Source organism: Aquarana catesbeiana, linkage group LG01 (genome assembly GCF_042186555.1).
Source record: "Aquarana catesbeiana isolate 2022-GZ linkage group LG01, ASM4218655v1, whole genome shotgun sequence".
Taxonomy (NCBI): domain Eukaryota; kingdom Metazoa; phylum Chordata; class Amphibia; order Anura; family Ranidae; genus Aquarana; species Aquarana catesbeiana.
In genome coordinates, this window is record NC_133324.1 from 64712714 (window position 1) to 64726511 (window position 13798).

Below are 13798 nucleotides of genomic sequence, written 5' to 3' on the forward strand. Positions count from 1 at the left end.
TTTGTTAAAGAGAAAGTGTAAAAATAAAAAAATAAAAGTAAAATAAAGAATAAAAAAAATAAAAAGTGCCCCTGTCCCCGCATGCTCGGGCACAGAAGCAAACGCATTCATAAGTTACGCCAACATATGTTAACAGCGTTCAAATCACAAATGTGAGGTACTGCCCTGTGCGTTAGAGCAAAAGCAACAATTCTAGCATTAGACCTCCTCTTTAACTCTAAACATGTAACCTGTAAAAAATATAACGCCTTCTCTATGAAGATTTTTAAGTACCGAAGTTTGGCACCATTTCACGAGTGTGCGCAATTTTAAAGCGTGACTTGTTAGGTATCTATTTACTTGGTGTAACATCATCTTTCACACTATACAACAAATTTGGGCTAACTTTACTGTTTTCTTGTTTTTTAATTCATGAAACAGTTCTTTTTCCCCCCAAAAAAAGCGTTTGAAAAATCGCTGCGCAAATACCGTGTGAAAAAATAAGTTGCAACAGCCGCCATTTTATTCCCTATGGTCTCTGCTAAAAAAAAACTATATAATGATATAGGTTTTAGATTTTAAGTTCCTGCTCAGTTTATTACCTATATCTTGCAGTTTGATAACTGCAAGATATAGGTAATAAACTGAGCAGGAATTTTAAATATAAAATTGCACAACATGAAAAATACCATTGTAATGGATACGATGCACACACACCGGAAAACTAGGGAGAAGGCCATTGTGCATCAGGTCAAATTATTTCATGACAGCCAGCGCTCAATTGCAGAATTTAAAGCGATATTAAACCCAAAAACAAAAATGTCATATAGTGGAACCTCGGATTGTGAGTAACGCGGTTGACAAGCATTTTTTGCAATACGAGCTGTTTTTTTTTTTAAATCCTGACTCGTTGTCTCGCAAGATGAGTAGGATTCAAGCCTCTGGGGTGTGCAGTACTGCATTTGACCAGAGGTGCGGGGGTGCCAGAGACACTCGGAAACACATGGAAACACTCTGTTACCGAGTGTCTCCGAGCGTCTCCGAATGTGTTTGCAAGTGTCTCTGGTGCCCCCCGCACCTCTGGCCACATGCAGTACTTGTCAGGGCTGGGCTCTTGGGTCTCATCCTCAGACGTACATGCCCCTGTCCTCCTCCGTGATTTCCATAGAAGTTTTCCCCTCAAGCCTGGTGGTCCTCCTCCGAGGAGGGGTAATTGAGGAGGGGGTACTGTCAGGGCTAGGTTTAGCCCTTCCTTCTCTGAGCTGGCTGCTCAGCTGTTGGCTAATTGCCAGCTCATATCTCTCCACAGTTACTCAGCTGTTGATGATATCCTGCTCGTTAGTCCTGTCTACTTAAGCCGTCCAGCCCAGAGGACCTCTGCCTTCGCCTTGGTCAACATCACAAAGACACTCTCCTGCATTCCTGGTAAAAGACTTGCTTGGCTGACATCCCTTCTGGCTCCAGATCCTGCTTGCTGTTTTACTACGCTCATCTCCGGCTCCCTGACGTTTGGCTTGTCTGACTATCAGTTCCGGTTCCTGAACTCTGGCTATGTTTTGACTACGTTTGTTCTATTTACTTTTATTATTAAACAAGTTTGATTTAACTGTACTTCTGTCTCGGTCTGATTTCATAGTTTCTGACAGTACTGCACAGACAAGCAGTGGCTGTGGAACAGATTATCTGAATTAACATTATTTCCTATGGGGAAACTCGCTTTGATATACAAGTGCTTTGGATTACAAGCATGTTTCTGGAATGAATTATGCTTGTAATTCAAGGTATTACTGTATATTGCTGCAGTGCTTACCAATTTTCCACATTTTGTCATGTTACAACCAAAAACGTAAATGTATTTTATTGGGATTTTATGTGATAGACCAACACAAAGTGGCACATAATTGTGAAGTGGAAGGGAAATGATAAATGGGTTTTCAATTTTTTTTTACAAATAAATATGTGAAAAGTGTGGTGTACATTTGTATTCAGCCCCCCGGAGTCAATACTTTGTAGGACCACCTTTCACTGCAATTACAACTGCAAGTCTTTTTGGGGATGTCTCTAACAGCTTTGCACATCAAGAGAGTGACATTTTTGCCCATTCTTCTTTGCAAAAGCTCTGTCAGATTGGATGGAGAGCGTCTGTGAACAGAAATTTTCAAGTTTTGCCACAGATTCTCAATTGAATTTAGGTTTGGACTCTGACTGGGCCATTCTAACACATGAATATGCTTTGATCTAAACCATTCCATTGTAGCTCTGGCTGTATGTTTAGGGTTGTTGTCCTGATGGAAGGTGAACCTCCGCCCCAGTCTCAAGTCTTTTGCAGACTCTAACAGGTTTTCTTCTAAGATTGCCCAGTATTTGGCTCCATCCTCTTTCCCATCAACTTTGACCAGCTTCCCTGTCCCTGCTGAAGAAAAGCATCCCCACAACATGATGCTGCCACCACCATGTTTCACGGTGGGGATGGTGTGTTCAGGGTGATGTGCAGTGTTAGTTTTCCGCCACACATAGAGTTTTGCTTTTAAGCCAAAAAGTTCAATTTTGATCTCATCTCACCAGAGAACCTTCGTCCACATGTTTGCTGTGTCCCCCACATGGCTTTTCCCAAACTGCAAATGGGACTTCTTATGGCTTTCTTTTAACAATGACTTTCTTCTTGCCACTCTTCCATAAAGACCAGATTTGTGGAGTGCACGACCAATAGTTGTCCTGAGGACAGATTCTCCCACCTGAGCTGTGGATCTCTGCAGCTCCTCCAGAGTTACCATGGACCTCTTGGCTGCTTCTCTGATTGCTCTCCTTGCCCAGGTTGTCAGTTTAGGTGGACGGCCATGTCTTGGTAGGTTTGCAGTTGTGCCATACTCTTTCCATTTTCGAATGATGGATTGAACAGTGCTCCGTGCGATGTTCAAAGCTTGGGATATTTTTTTTATAATCTAACCCTGCTTTAATCTTCTCCACAACTTTATCCCTGACCTGTCCGGTGTGTTCCTTGGCTTTCACGGTACTGTTTGTTTCTAACAAACCTCTGAGAACTTCACAGAACAGCTGTATTTATACTGAGATTAAATTACACACAGGTGGACTCTATGTACTAATTAGGTGACTTCTGAAGGCAATTGGTGCCACTAGATTTTGGTTAGGATTTTCAGAGTAAAGGGGGCAGAATACAAATGCACGCCACACCATTTATCATTTTCCTTCCACTTCACAATTATGTGCCACTTTGTGTTGGTCTATCACATAAAATCCCAATAAAATACATTTACGCTTTTGGTTGCAACATGACAAAATAAGGAAAATTTCAAGGGAGAGGGAGAGGGAGAGGGAGAGGGGGAGAGAGAGAGAGAGAGAGAGAGAGGGGAGAGAGAGAGAGAGAGAGAGAGAGAGAGAGAGAGAGAGAGAGATTGTAGCTGCTCATGAGAGACATAAGGACAGAATCGACTTTCCCAATATAAAACTTTGATGCAAGGGTTCAGCCAAGTGGAACATTTATGGATCATCTGAGGGTGATCCTACCCTTCCTCTGATATCTAGCACAGCTTTGGCATGACTTCCTGGGCTCATGCTAATTGTATAAAGAGGCTGACTGTGACCTCTGATACAAGTCCCCTTCACTCTACTTCTTCTACTTGAACTTACTAGTAGACTGCCACTCACTTTGACATTTTTTTTACGTATTTTTCTTTTTTAAAGAAACCTGTCACAAAGTTGACTTAATAAATGGCTATCACTAAACTTAAAGTGACCATAAATCTTAATTTTCCAAAAATAAGCCATACATATCCATTACTTATTGGTCAAGTAATCTACTTTTCATGAAATTGATCTTTACTGTGTTTTCCTGCATACATGTAATGTCCCCTGTGAGCTTCTGAAACTTTCCTTTCCCACCTCACTTTCTTTTGTTTTGAACAAGCAGTGAACGTGTCAGGAAACCACAAATCCCATATTTCAAAGTCCTTGGGAGCAAGCAAGAGTCCTCCAGAATGACCAATAGCAGGTGGTTACCTTCCTACATACAGTGGGAACATGGAGAACAAGCGTAGCCATCCTCTAACAGGAAGTAGTCCGTAGGGTTCAATATTGAGTTGGCCCACCCTTTGCAGCTATAACAGCTTCAACTCTTCTGGGAAGGATGTCCACAAGGTTTAGGAGTGTGACTATGGGAATGTTTGACCGTTCTTCCAGAAGTGCATTTGATAGGTCAGGCACTGATGTTGGACGAGAAGACCTGACTCGCAGTCTCTGCTCTAATTCATTCCAAAGGTGTTCTATGGGGTTGAGGTCAGGACTCACGCTAGTCAAGTTCCTCCACCCCAAACTCGCTCATCCATGTCTTTATGGACCTTGCTTTTTGCACTGGTGTGCAGTCATGTTGGAAGAGGAAGAGGCCATCCCCAAACTGTTCCCACAAAGTTGGGCGCATGAAATTGTCCAAAATATCTTGGTATGCTGATGCCTTAAGATTTCCCTTCACTGGAACTAAGGAGCCAAGCCCAACCCCTGAAAAACAACCCTCCACCATAAATCCCCTCCACGAAATGATTTGGAGCAGTGCACAAAGCAAGGTCCATAAAGACATGGATGAGCGCTTTGGCAAATAACTACATAGTTGCATATGTGGCTTTCCTGATTCCTTCCATGAAATGAGCCCCGGGGAACAACTTCCTCTCTCCTATATACCCCACTATGGGAAGTGACCCAGGCTAACACACTGCCATCCACAGTAATCAAACATTAACCCTGTAGCGTAAATTGATTTATCTCAGCTCACCTGATAGTCATTACAGCATGACATTTACATTTGCGTCCAACTACTGAGGAAACGGTATGACTAATTGTGTTTATGTAAGCAAACAACGCTATCATTGTTAAGAACAAATGAGTCTGAACCTGCTCCTATAAGTCATTATTATCAATGATGTAATCATTGCCTGAGCTGCGTCTACCTGTGTTTGTAAGCTGTACAATTTAATTAATGGAGCTGGCAACCATAAACATCAGGGGATTTTGCCAGATCAGAGCAGAGACCCAAGGCAATCTTTAAAAAAACTACAAGCTCCCACGTCTCCCCCTCCCATGCTCGTCTCCAGGACTTCTCCAGAGCCTCTCCCATCCTCTGGAACTCTCTTCCCCAATCTGTCACACTATCTCCTACTCTGGCTGCCTTTAGGCGATCCCTGAAAACTCGTCTCTTCAGGGAAGCCTATGACACATCCAACTAACTGAACTTTTATTACTTCCATCAGCTCATCCCCCCCCCCAATTAGAACCTCCTGCCCCACCCTTTTAGATTGTAAGCAGGGCCCTCTTTACCCTCTTGTATTTTATTGTATTGTAACTGTACTGTCCCCTTTTATATTGGAAAGAGCTGTGCAAGCTGTTGGCGCTATATAAATCCTGTATTATAATAATAATGTACACTATCAATTACTAAAAATTATCTATGCAGGCCGTGAGAGTCGAATTAACCACTTCAGCCCTGGACCATTTTGCTGGCCAAAGACCAGAGCACTTTTTGCGATTCGGCACTGCGTTGCTTTAACTGACAATTGCGCGGTCATGCGACGTGGCTCCCAAACAAAATTGATGTCCTTTTTTCCCCACAAATAGAGCTTTCTTTTGGTGGCATTTGATCAGCTCTGCGGTTTTTATTTTTTTCGCTATAAACAAAAAAAGCGTCAATTTTGAAAAAAAAGCAATATTTTTTACTTTTTGCTATAATAAATATCCCCAAAAAATATATATAAAAACATTTTTTTTTCCTCAGTTTAGGCTGATACGCATTCTTCTACATATTTTTGGTAAAAAAAATCGCAATAAGTGTTTATTGATTGGTTTGCGCAAAAGTTATAGCATCTACAAAATAGGGGATTGTTTTATGGCTTTTTTATTATTAATTTTTTTTCTTACTAGTAATGGCGGCGATCTGCGATTTTTATCGGGACTGCGACATTATGGCAGACATGTCAGACAATTTTGACAAATTTTTGGGACCATTGGCATTTTTACAGCAATCAGTGCTATAAAATTGAATTGATTACTGTAAAAATGTCACTGGCAGTGAAGGGGTTAACCACTAGGGGGCAGTGAAGGGGTTAAGTGTGTCCTAGTGTGTGTTCTAACTGAAGGGGGATGTGGATGGAGATATGTAGGGGAGATGACAGATCATTGTTCATACTCTGTATGAACAGATGATCTGTCTGTTCTCCCTTCAGAGAACCGGAAACTGTGTGTTTACACACACAGATTCCGGTTCTCCGTGTGCCCCGAGCGATCGCGGGAGCCCGGCGGTGATCGTGACCAGCGGGCACTCGCATCGGCTCCATGGGCAAGCAGGGGGCGCGTGCGCGCGGCCTAGTGGCAGCCTATGGTACCGACGTACCATGACGATGATTGGCGCAGCCGAGCCATGTTGCCGCAGCTGGTCGGCAAGCGGTTAAATAAAATACCTTCCAGTGTCTCCACACATTCACCTATCTTCTCAAACAACCTGATGCCCCAAAACCTCAGGCACTTTAAAGTGGAACTACACTTCATCTGAGCATCACAAACCAAAAATGCTATTTCATTTATTTTTTAATATTCAAAGTAAACTCCCCCATGCATCCATGTCTCCATGCTTTATTTTTGTTAAGAAATCCCCTTGAAAAACACCCCTCTAGCATTTCTGGTTGCGGCCATCTTAAGTAAGGGCAGGTGATTTATGTAGCATTTACTTCTTGGAATCCACCTACCCTAAGCTCAGACATGCAAGCAGGAGAGGGTGTGCTTAGCTGAGACAGCCCCTCCTCCCCTACAGAAGACTCCTGGGATGTATGACATAATTTGCCTAGGCAGGAAACCAGGAAGTAACTGAAGAAATGTAAAAAAAAAAATTTAAAAACAAGTAAATATGATATACGTTCCTATTCATTTATTAATGCTAGCAGCATGAGGATTAAAAATAGTCAATGTTGATTGAGAGAGTGAAGTTCCGCTTTAATAAGCAAATCCCAACTATCCAAGAATATCAGAAACTGCTCTGCTTTCACTGGCCTTCGGAAACCAGCTTCCTTCTTGTCTGTCCTTACCACAGTTCAGATTTGCATATTAGAACATTTTTTGGACTTTCAAGTGTTTAAAAAGACAGGCTAAAGTCATTTTCCAGTGAGCTCAGCTGTATGTTAAAGTGAACCAGTGCCCACACTGTGTACACTAAAGTATTTACACATTCTGAACACTTTGAAACATGTCCTCATTCACCTCTGCAAGTAAAGGCATTGTGGTGAAATGCATGTTTAAAATTTATAAAGATCAGTTTTCATCATATCAGTGCCATTTATTACCATTATTTCAGAGGAGGAAGATGTTGAACTGTGTTTGTGATTGTAAGGTAGAACATCTATGAGTGACAAATAATTGAGATTATGATTTGTGGCTGCAAACTCTGTTAAATTCATTAAAATAAAGTGAATTTCTATCCTTTACACAGCTGAGGTCGCGGAGATCTGCTCTGCATTACATTTTCGGTTAAATAGTTTCTGTACCTTAGACACAGTTAAAATATTTATGCTGTGCTCAGCAGCCATGAAAGTGTTTAGGCTGGAGAACACATTTGATTTTTCTGCTCTAACAGAGCTTTAGATTACACCAGGCAACGATACCGTCCATGGTCAGGTCTTTTTTGATTGTGTGTTCTGTATACATTGCAAGGACTTTATCAAATTATATTGACTGCTAAGTGCAACGATCTGCCTGCATTATCATTACCTGAGAAGGAGGTAAACGGCCACAGGACCCTAAATTGGACTTTACAGGCAAAATGGACAATGATATAGTACAAAAATATATTTTATTAACAATAAGTCATATCAAACAGGTCAAGTAAAAAAGAATTAAAAACATACGATAGGCATATGATAGTAATGAGTATCTAGTGTAAACAAGAGAGTTGACACCAAATAAATGACAGTGAGCCCCTGTGCGTCAACGCGTTTTGCTGTTTTGCTTCTTCAGGATATATTGTGCTGCCCATGGTGTAGGGAGAGGTTGCCTGTCTGTCAGAGACCACGCAGAGTGGCAGGGAGAGGTTCCAGAAAACTGAGGAAAGTGCAGGGACTACGCTATCTCCATTCAGGAAGCCCCCCATTTGGGTGTGGACTGGCTGCATTCCTACTCCTCATTACAGAAACTGTCGGCATCATTGTAAGATAGCACTCCTCTGTTACTGTTTGGTAAGTGGCTCCGGTCGGCTGTGGCTACCCACCGGGCCTAACTGTGCATTTTTGGGACCTTCTTAATACACTATTCTCATTCACCTTGGCCTCTTTGTAATATCTGCTTGCTGACACACCATGCTGCACCCTGCTCACATGCAAGCTATGGGAAGCTGGAATGATCCTCCATCGTGGTGTGTAAAAAAGTGCATAAAAGTGCTAAATTTGTGTCACCTTAATTAAAAAAGATTTACATATAAATAGCTATTTGAGATCCCTCTATTCATAATGTGGGAAGGTCACCTTCTTTATATAACCCTACTTTGTCAGGTCCTAGATCCACAACCTCTGATATACAGTATATGCTATTGGCTCTGAGAGACCAAACCTCGTAATTTTGGTATAGAGTGACAGATACAGATACAGTTGAGATTCTTCCATTACCCTAACAGTAAGAAAAAAAAAAAAAGACAGTATCCCTTATACCAATTGTTCCCAATCTCAATCTCAAGTACCCACAACAGGTCATGTTTTTATGACCTCCTTCACCTTGCAGAGATGATTTAAATCATTGACAATGACTGTTACTGGTACTTAAAATGGAGTTCCACTCAAAAGTGGAACTTCGGCTTACCCGTCTCCTCCCCCCTCTGGTTCCACATTTGGCACCTTTCAGGGGGGAGGAGGGAACGAGGACCTGTTTTTGACAGGTCCCCCTTCCCTACTTCCAAGAGACCGGGTCGCAGCCGGTCTCTCGGAAGTTCGGCCCCCTCCTCCTTCCTCTGCCGCCGGACCAGTTAGAAAGTGTAGCGCGCTTTGGGCATGCGCAGTAGGGAACTGGCTGTGAAGCCAAAAGGCTCCATTACGGGGTTCCCTTAACAGGAATGGCAGCGGTTGCACCCGACAGCCAAACCGAAGTTTAGCTGAGGTGTCGAAATTGTGGGCTCCCTGGACAGGTAAGTGTCCATATATTAAAAGTGAGCAGCTGCAGTATTTGTAGCTGCTGACTTAAAATTTTTTGTGTGTGTGTGGGGGGGGGACCTCCTCCTTAAGGACCAAAGTTCAAAACTATGGCCCTATACCATGGCAATGACCCAAAGTTATATTTTTGACACAAAAGTTTTATTTTAGTTATTGGTCAAACCTGGTGGTCTAAATCAGCCCCTGGAGTTTTACATATAGTATACAGTATCTTGGATACGCCAACAGCAAGATCTTCCTGCCATAATTGCTGACTTTATTCTTGTCCACCTAGGAGTGTTGGGTGTTTGTAAGAGTCCAGGGCTTACTACGCATGCACCAATGGTGCGTTGCCGCAAGAGGAAATCCGTGCCAACTGAGCATGCGCCAAAGACCCCTCAGGGTGCCAACCCGCACTTGCAGAGAAGACTTGATGGAAAAGGGCAGGAAAATGCCCAGGACATGCACAGGAAGTGACCTCAACCTGATGGAAAAAGGCGGGAAAATACCCAGGAGGCGCACAGGAAATGACATCAACCTGATGGAAAAAGGCAGGAAAATACCCAGGAGGCGCACAGGAAGTGGCCTCAAACTTCCCTATATAAGCTCAGCCCAGACACTGCCAAATTGCTGGATTATCTTCAATCCCCCCTTGTTCCTGTGCTAATGATCTGTCTGAACCTGTTGTGACCTGGAAACTTATTTGACTACTCTTGATTGCTGCTTGCCATTGACCTCGGATTTGTACCTTAACCATTCTACTTCTTTGCCCCACTTTCTTCAGGGATGTCCCATTAGGCTGAGAAAGTCAAACCCCCATCTGTTTCACCATACGCTGTTAAATCTTCACATCTCACTTAAATCTTCACATTTACCGTTCATCTGGCAGATTGCTCCACACCAACCTCGGGTCCCATAACCCATGACACCACCCTCATATTGGCCACCACCGAAGCAGACCTTCGGGATTATCTTCGGCTGGACGTGATTTCTTCCCCCATTTTTCTGGTTATTTTGGGGTTACCGTGGCTTTGACAGCACCAGCCACAGATTGATTGGTCCACTGAAGTTGTGTCTTTAAGGTCACCCTATTGCTTACACCACTGTTTACTCACATGAGCCTGTTTGATGGATTAATCCCTTCTCCCTCCCCCCCATGGTTTACAGAGACTTCGACAAGAAGGGGGCTGAATCCCTGTCACCTCACCGGCCGTATGATTGCCCCATTGAGCTTCTTCCTGGTTCTGCAATACCATTTGGGAGGATCTTCCCACTCTCTGAGCCTGAATTAGAAGTCCTCCGAAAATACATTGATAACAATCTTAGGAAGGGGTTCATCCGGCCCTCTACCTCTCCTGCTGGCGCTGGACTTTTCTTTGTGGAAAACAAGGACCATTCTTTAAGACCATGTATCGATTACAGAGAATTAAACAGTATCACAATCAAGAATCGATACCCGTTGCCTCTTGTCCCTGAGCTCATTCAGAGGTTCTGCACCACTAAGCATTCACCGTTCTACGCCAACCTGGGGTACCACCCTTCTTTTTCTCCTGTCCTACTTGCTTCCGCTTCGGTCCCATCTGTCTGGAACAGAGTGAAGTCTCTACACAACAACTTAGAGCTCCTAAAGGATACCATGGCCAAGGCACAGCTGGATTACAAGACCATCTATGATCGAAGGCGGCGGGGGGACCTGGATCTTCAACCAGGAGACAAGGTTTGGCTGTCTACCAGGCATTTAAAGTTGGCCTGTCCCTCCAAGCAATTGGGCCCTAAGTTCATTGGGCCCTTCCCTGTCCTGTCCCGATTCAACCCTGTTGTCTACAAACTCAAACTGCCCTCAACTTACAGGATCCACCCTGTCTTCCATGCCTTCATCCTGAAGCTCGTGGCCCCGAACCCCTTTGGGGAACGTGGGGCCCGTCCCTTGCCTCCCTCTATGATTAAAGGGATTGAGGAGTACGAGGTGGAGGCCATCCTGGACTGCCGCAGAAGGGGCCGCAGTGGAGGGGTTATGGCCCTGAAGAGAATTCCTGGGAACCCAAGTCACATATCCACACTCAAGATCTTCTCCAGCAGTTCTTTCAGCTAGCTTTATGCCAGACGGGCGTCTGGAGGCCACCCCTTCGGGGGGGCTCTGTAAGAGTCCAGGGCTTACTACGCATGCACCAATGGCGCGTTGCCGCAGGTGGAAATTCGTGCCAACTGAGCATGCGCCAAAGACCCCTCAGGGCGCCAACACTTGTGCAGAAGACTTGATGGAAAAGGGCAGAAAAATGCCCAGGACGTGCACAGGAAGTGACCTCAACGTAATGGAAAAAGGCAGGAAAATACCCAGGAGGCGCACAGGAAATTACATCAACCTGATGGAAAGAGTCAGGAAAATACCCAGGAGGCGCACCAGAAGTGACCTCAAACTTCCCTATATAAGCCCAGCCCAAACACTGTCAAATTGCTGGATTATCTTCAGTCCCCCTTGTTCCTGTGCTAGTGTGTGATCTGTCTGAACCTGTTGTGACCTGGAAACCTATTTGACTACTCTTGATTGCTGCTTGCCATTGACCTTGGATTTTTACCCTAACCATTGTACTTCTTTGTCCCTTTTGTACTCAGCTGCCAGATTGGAACCGACCCCGGCTTGGATCTCGACCATTCTTCTTCTGATTAACCCTTTTATGCTTCGTTGCCCAACTGGACTTGACCTCGGCTCGGATATCGGACTAAGGCTTGCACGGTGCTCCGCACCCCTGGCACCCCTGCCACTCGGTGTCCACTAAGTCTCTGTCTCCATCTCCAGAGGCTTTAAGGACCCGAGGTGCAAGGGAGGCCTCCCCACTACTTCAGTCTCACATCAGGTACGTGGCCCTCGTGACAGTGTTCCTGCTCCTCCCAGTACATTCTCCATTATTTAAAATAAATGTAAAAAATTTAGCAGGGGGGGTGGGACAGCGGGTGTACAGATCTAGGCATATTACAAGCATTTTTGCACGTCTCAAGCTTCAGGAGTTTCAATTCTTGAGTTAGGCAAGGGGAGGAGATCAGTTCTATTACAGAGGAATTTTTTAGGCATAGAAATCTGCTCAAAATTGTGCATAAATAAATAAATATTTACAGGTGCTCCTATTGAAATCTACAGGCTCAAAAATGCCTGAATACACAAAAAAACAAAACCAAGCTTATATACTTTTTTGAGTGTAGGGCATAGAGTACGTAGGGCAAATGAGTGTACAAGTGTGAACAGGGACAATTAGAGAGAATGGGATTGAATGGGAAAAAAACATTCAAGTGTAATTGGTCTAGTGTCAGGTGGTTTAACTTTCCAGCATCTACCAAAAAACTGAAATATCAGTTTTGGTGAAAGACCATTTACCGCTTAAGGGAACACAAGCATGAAGTGATATTGCTCACTACTTAGTGTGCTCACAATAATGCCAGCTAGATTGAGCGTAGCACACCCAAATCTACTTTGTTACCACACTGCTAGTTAGTGTTGTGAATTTATTATATAATCTGTGTTGGGTTGTTTCCAGTTTGAAAATGTCATTAGTGATACATAGTAAAAATCAGGTATGAACTTGTCTGGCCTGCTTTCCAACCTTCTGCACAAGAATTTCCTTGATCTGGTCACAACTGTTGCCAAATGTGAGCGGAATTTGTGTGATAATGCCAACAGACATTTACCTCCAGCAATGACCTATAATAAAAGTGGATGGGAGTGTCAGAAATTTTTTAGGAATGTAAGATTTGTTACTAAATGTAATACTAAGTTTATTGCAGTTTTGGAGATGGTTTGGAACACTATTTGCTAAATTGATCCCAAACATTCTACTCAATTTGACATTGACATACCAGCTACGGAAACAACCAGACTCCAGCCTACCTACCTGGTAATAGTTGAGCTCACTATGCCACCCCTAACATTACCTGATAAACCTGGTCACCTAATCTTAAGACTAACTTTGCAATATAAGTATTCCCATATCTACCCATCAAATGCCTCTTTGCTGAATAAAGTTGCATACCTCTAGTGCAGCCAGAAATACATTATTCACATCTCTGTTAAATGCCCAGTTACAGGAAGTTTGTACATGTACACCAGCCATTCCCAGCCAGGGTTCCATCGAATCCTTGGGTTCCTCCAGAGGTTACTAGGAGTTCCATGAGCTGTGGCTGATTGACCTCCTATCTCATGGTGCCTGCATAGTTCTGGGGTCAATGCCACTTGATAGACAATGATCGTTTTAACTGTCTGTAGGGGTGGCATTCTGAACACATCTGTAAGGGTGGAATTCTTCTATTGACTAGCATTCTTCTTGTTGACCACCAATGATAGGGGTATTCTTCCCACTGACCACCAATGTATGGAGCATTCTTCCCACTGACCACCAATGTATGGAGCATTCTTCTCACTGATCACCAATGTAAGGGGCATTTTTCCTACTAACCACCAATGTAAGGGACATTCTTCTCACTGATTACCTATGTAAGGAACATTCTTATCACTGATCACCAATTTAAGGGGCATTCTTCCCACTGGCCACCAATGTAAGGGGCATTCTTCCCACTGACCACCAATGTATGAAGCATTCTTCTCACTGACCACCAATGTAAGGAGCATTCATCTCACTGACCACCAATGTAAGGAGCATTCT